This window comes from Poecilia mexicana, unplaced genomic scaffold (assembly GCF_051168715.1).
Source record: "Poecilia mexicana isolate PSO_F unplaced genomic scaffold, ASM5116871v1 scaffold_6, whole genome shotgun sequence".
In the NCBI taxonomy this organism is placed as follows: Eukaryota; Metazoa; Chordata; class Actinopteri; order Cyprinodontiformes; family Poeciliidae; genus Poecilia; species Poecilia mexicana.
This window is the reverse complement of record NW_028263375.1, coordinates 1,695,931-1,702,490: the sequence shown is the minus strand read 5'-3', so window position 1 is coordinate 1,702,490 and position 6,560 is coordinate 1,695,931.

The window sequence follows — 6,560 nt, the reverse complement described above, 5'->3', positions numbered from 1 at the left end:
AAATGCCAAAATGCCAGAAGTCCAGTGTCAAGTACCCACAGTCAGTGATGGTCTGGGTGCCATGTCAGCTGCTGGTGTTGGTCCACTGTGTTTTATCAAGGGCAGGATCAATGCAGCAGCTATCAGAAGATTTTGGAGCACTTCATGCTTCCATCTGCTGAAAAGTTTTATGGAGATGAAAATTTAATTTGGTCTGGAATCGGCCCTTCTCCACAATCTTCCTCAGGGTCCAGCTGTGTAACGAGAAGCGCTCGTTACACAGCGCTTCTCGTTGTGTAACGAGAAGCGCTACACAACGCTTCTCGTTGTGTAGCGTTTTCTGCCACACTTTTTCCTTCCTACTGACTTCCCACTGAGGTGCCTTGATATAACACTCTGCAAACAGCCGATTCGTTCAGAAATTTCTTTCCGTTTCTCACCCTCTTGCTTGAGGATGTCAGTGATGGCCTTCTGGACAGCAGTCAGGTCAGCAGTCTGACCCATGATTGCGGTTTTGAGTAACGAACCAGGCTGGGAGTTTTTAAAGGCCTCAGGAATCTTTTTCAGGTGTTTAGAGTTACTTTGTTGATTCAGATGATTATTTTTATTGCTCGTTCAGAGAACCTTTTCATAATATTCTAATTTTTTGAGACAGGGATTTTGGGTTTTCATGAGCTGTTTGCCAAAATCATCAAAATTAAAACAATAAAAGACCTGAAATATTTCAGTTGGTGTGCAATGAATCTAAAATATATGACAATTTAATTTTTATCATGACATTATGGAAAATAATGAACTTTATCACAATATTCTAATTTTATGACCAGCACCTGTATATTGGTATTAATTATTGATGACACAAATTAGACGGTAACACTTTATTTGAAGGGGGGGTGAATAAGACTGTCATGACACTGTCATAAACATGTCATAACATCTGTCTTGAACATGAATAAGCCTTCATGAATATTTATGACTGTTGTCATAAAGCGTCATTCGGTAAATTATGACACTTTTAATACATAGTTGACATTATTCAAAATGTCTTTGTTATGACATCTTGACATTAACCAAGAAATCATTACTGCTTAAACTTTACCTTTAATAACATAAAGTTACCTAATTTTTAAAGTGCAATCAGTAATACCTCTCGTAGTTGATGTGGGTCTGCTATGGAAAACGCTAATAAAATACTTAAAAGTTTATGGTGGCAGCATGATAAAATGTGAAAACATTCAAAAACATTTTAACTGTACTGAATAAAACAAATAAGTACGTCCAATCAGGCTCCTAGTATTAAGCGCCTAAAGAAAAGGTGACAAAAACTGGGAGTAGATGGACAAAGATGGAAGCTAATGCAGAGGGTTGATCATAATTCTAGATGCAATAGAAGGCATCTATTGATTCAGTCAAAATCAAACAATAGTTGATGCATCACCACTATGAGACGCAGCCTAAGTGACCAAAACCCAAAGTCTCCCTGAGCTTCAGAGCCTGCATGGCTGGAGTTCAGGGGCTCTCTTAATTATCTGTGGATTTCAACATACACGCCGCACACATTACCACAGATAGATGCAGCAGAGCCACTGCTTTCTGAGATGACAGCCGACTGCCTGTTAAAGCAGATTCAGTGGGAAAACTTAATAAGAAGTTGGCAGGGGAAGAGGAAAAAAAGAAAAACAGTGTTCTGCAACAACAAAGTCACCCATGACTCAGTTGAGGCCAGATAAAATGCTCTCAGTTCCTGGTCTGGTTTATTTGTATGGACTGGTTCAAGTGAAGATAAGTTCAGTTATCTTTCCATACAGATGGGGTCACCCTCCTTCATATGAAGAAGTTTGTAAAAGTACAGAATTTGATTTCATTTTCCAAGTGTGGATGAGTTTGGGAAATATTTCAAGTTTCCCAACTTTGTTCCTTATTCCATTATTTAAGATTAAAATCTGGACACTAGCACTACAGATTGAAATGTTCTCAGATGTGATTTCCTCCCTTTCATTCTCCAGATCAGGGGAATAAAATCTTCCCAAGGACCCCCTCAGAATCCTCATGCTGATAATTTTTTTAAACTGTATTTTGCACTCCTACACACTGTGGGAAACATTTATCTTTTAAACTTTCCAGCCTACGTACAACCGTTCTGTTTCAAAGAAATAGAAACTTTATAGAATTTGCCTTTATTTGTACATATTGCAGACTCTCAAATATTAATTTTAAAATAAAACATACACGATCAAAAATGTGAATACATACCCAGTATTATTTGGTTAAAGCACCTTGAAAATGCTCTATGTAGAACTCACAATAACCCAAATAACCTCTTATCTCAGGTCAAAGACGTCTGCAGTCGGTAGAATAAAGCCTTATGAATCAGCCATGCAGTTGTGAAGTTGTGATTAAAAGCTGTTTATTTAAATGATTTCCAGTCCATAACAAAGTATTCTTCAGATATGAAAAATCATATTTTTTTAGTATGTAAAAATTTAGGAAATCTTTGGCAAACTAATCAATAATGAATTCATAATTAATCTTCACGATTAACCAACTTTAAGGTTAATCGTTGATTGTAAACATACTTTTTACACTTTTGGACATGTGTGAAACCTTGAGGAGTAAATTGCTTCTAGCAAAAAGATGTTTTTATCAAATAAATAAATCCATTTTTACTGATTTGCTGTGTGTGAGAAATAGAGACAGTGCTCTCTAAATCCCCTTCTGATTTATCAGCATGTTCTGCCCAGGAAGCTGTCAGCTTCCCAGAGCTGCAAGATCTGTTTCTGATGAAGAACAAGAAAAGCCCAAGAGAGAAGCCTAGTCAAATCAAAATGAGCTCAGTCAAATTTCGGTTGAAATGTTTTACCTCACCACAATGTTTGTCTTTTCACCCAACGACCTGAGTCAGGTGAGTCTCCAGCTGCCTCACTTCTATAGGCTGAGCTTTATGCTAAAAGGATAGCTTAGCAGGTTATTGTTGCTGATTTTTTTAAAATAGATTTGTGCTAAATATCCAGAACATTCACCTTCATAAAATTCCCCAAAAAGTGATCAAATACATTTACATTCAATCAAGGTGTTTGAGCTGAACCTAAGAAATAGCTTACAGAGTTTTCCTTACAGTAAGCTGTAAGCTCGAATAGTGAGTCAGTCATAACAACTATTGGCACTTTGTCTTGTAGTTCATAACAAATTCAGTCCTGGATTTTGCAAACCTATATTACCTGAAACAACTCTGTATTTGCTTGGCTTTCAATTTAAGTCCATTTCATTTACTAGTACATCTCAAAAAATGTAAAAATTGCATAGAACTGCACTATTTCTTGCCATTCACAATTATATTTTTTTAATTTTGATGATTATGACTTACAAGTGATGAAAAAATTCAGTGTCTTAGAAAATGAAAATATTATATTTTATACCAAAATGTCAGACTTCTATTAAATGTGTTTATTTCTATCAGTGTTGTGGTACTCGAGATCGGTCTTGGTCTCGAGTCCGGTCTTAAGACCGTTTTCTGATGGTCTCGGTCTCGTCTCGGACTCGACCGCATTTGGTCTCGGTCTTGTCTCGGTCTCGGGCGCTGGTGACTCGGCATTTTATTTCAAGACCAGTCGAGACCGCAACTGTGAAAATATCACTAAAGGTACAGCATACTGTCCAGTTTATTTGTTAACATCTTTGTTTTCAGCTGATGCAAATGCACCGATTAAAATCCAAGCAACTACATGTTTCTGTTACTCCCCCCTCCTGCTCCCCTCCCCACCTTTCACTCGCGCGCGGCGCTACTCCCTCCTCCCTCCTCCCCCTCCCCACCTTTCACTCGCACGCGGCGCTCCAGGACATGCGCAGTGGTTTTCTCTCAGCGGCAGAAAATGTTTGTCTAATCGTCAGTAATATAATAGCGCTGCATAAATAGTAAGAAATCCGATGGCCACAGCTAACTCAGCAGCGCTTCGCTTTCACAGACGATGGGGACAACGTCTAACTATTTTCGTCACTTAGAAAAGTAGCTCAAAGAAGGTAAGCCCCGTTAACGTGATGTTAGCAAAGCTAGCTGCAGAGACACATAAGTATTGTAATGAAAAAAAGTCACTCACTGTCTGAGTTATTGTGCGGAGATGTTGACTGTCTTGTCGCATATATAGGACAACGCTATGTCCAAAAGTCTGCAATATAGTGATGTGACATTCAGAAACAGTCGATTCTTCTCCACGGCTCTTTACTTATAGATAGGACTGGAGTGTCACTCACTGAGAGCCGTTGTTCTATCAGATTACCATACACTGTCAGAATAGCATACATGCAGTGAGTACCATGCCTGCGCATGCGCATTAAGAAGTCCGACCGTCAGAGGAGTTGTCAGTTCACCACATGCAACAAGTTATGACGAAAATAAGTCATTAAATTGTTTTCAATGATAACTATATAGATATACATGTGTTGTCATGGTTTCAAAGTGTATTTAAGCAGGTCTGGCTGCAGCTGAAGTAAGCTACAACACACGCCCGTGTAAAACTCACTTAACCGCTAAATCAGGACGCCATACAACTGTTAATAACAAAGTGTATGACGATCTACGTCATGATTCTATGTTGCTAGCATACATGGAGTGAGTACCATGCCAACGCATGCGCCTTAAGAAGTTCGACCGTCAGTGGAGTTGTCAGTTGCTGACAACTCCACTGTCAGCAACAAGTTATGACGAAAATAAGTCATTAAATTGTTTATAATATGACATAATATGATAACTAGATAGATATACATGCGTTGTCATGGTTTCAAAGTGTATTTAAAGCAGGTCTGGCTGCAGCTGGATGCCATACAACTGTTAATAACTGTTAATAATGATCTACGTCATGATTCTATGTTGCTGATTAAATAAAATCATATGGTAATGACAGCGTATGCATGTCTGAGCTAAACGTACGACTATCTGACAACGTATGCTGATCCGACAGAACACCGTGAGTTTGTGCTAAGCATATGACGATCTGACCTGACAGAACACCCGTTCTTTGTTCTTGTAATGCTCTGTGTGCACTGCATCATTATTTTATTTAATTATGTACGTTGATATTTAAATTAACAAATAACTAAAACACAAGAAAGAAAGGGCATGCACTCTTTGTATGTTTTTGTTCAAAGTGGCAGCTGTAATGTCTGCCATGGTGTCAGACTACCTGGCTTCATGTACTGGGATAGAGAGTGAAAACAGACACGATGAGCGCCTTCTGTTTGGTTACTTCTTGCTTGTTGCTCCTTGGTCAGTGTTGGTAGTTGAGCGTTATTTACCGTCAGGGCATTGCCTCAATTGCTATGTTTAATGGTGCAGAGAGTGGTGGTTTCTTACATGAGCAATATGGGCAAATGCCCAGGGTGTTATGTTTTTAGGGATGGCACGAGACCATCACACATTTTAGCACAGAAATGGAATATTTAATATTGGTAAAATGTATTAAGTATTTAATATCTAGGTGTTTTTTTATGGGAATATGGATCTTTCAGATTATTTTGAGAAGCAATTTCGATCATATTTTACATTTTATTGTATCATGTAGCGTGGACCGCTGGTCTTGGTCTTGACTCGGTCTCGACTTTCATCGGTCTTGGTCTTGACTTGGTCTCGGACCCTAAAAGTCTTGGTCTTGTCTCGGTCTCGATACACTCTGGTCTTGGTCTTGTCTTGGTCTCGGGTTAGGTGGTCTTGAACACAACACTGATTTCTATGCACACAATAACGGGTCGGGGCTCCTCTTGAATTAATTACTGGAGGCGATCAGTATCTGTTGCTCTCTTCAGGTCGTCTGTATTTCCAGGTCTGGTGTCTTTCATCTTCCTCGTGACGACAGCCCATAGTTTAGGTCAAAATAGTCTGCTGGTCAATCAAGAACAGTAATATGGCCACTAAACCACCTTTTGGTACCTCTGGCAGTGTGGGCCTTGATTTCCAAATGAAATGCAAACTTTACTTTTATTTGAAAAGAGGACTTAGAGCCATGGCAATGTTCCATTAAAAACTAGATTTTTTCTTTTTTTTCTTTTCATTTCTAGTAATGGCTTCATGCGTCATTGTTCTAATTACAATCTAGGATCGGAAAGGTGTAATTCCATCGCCACACCACTAGTTGGGGCTATGTTTTGAGAAACTCAAAGGTAAAGTAAGGTAATTTTATTTATATAGCACATTTTCAGCAACAAGGCAATTCCAGGTGCTTTACATGAGTTAGAAGAAACACAAACAAGATAAGACAGAAGAAGAGAAACATAAAATGATACTACATATTGGTTCCCCATGTTTAATAAGGATAAGAATTTATTAAACAGAAGGGGTTTCTCTGGATTCTTGATCTGATAAAACTAGATGTTGGTTCTCCATGTTTGATTCTATAAAGTGCATGGTCCTAAACCTTAATCTAAGGTAATCTAAGGTAAGGAGGAGGAGTTTCTAAACTAATAGGAGTTTTGGGATTCTAAGTTTGTTTTAATTCCTGCTCTGGGTTGAGTGAAGTACTGGGTTGCTAAACTAATAGGTTTGATTCAAATGTGTTAAAAAAAAAAAAAAAAAAACCACTTTCTTTCTGTTT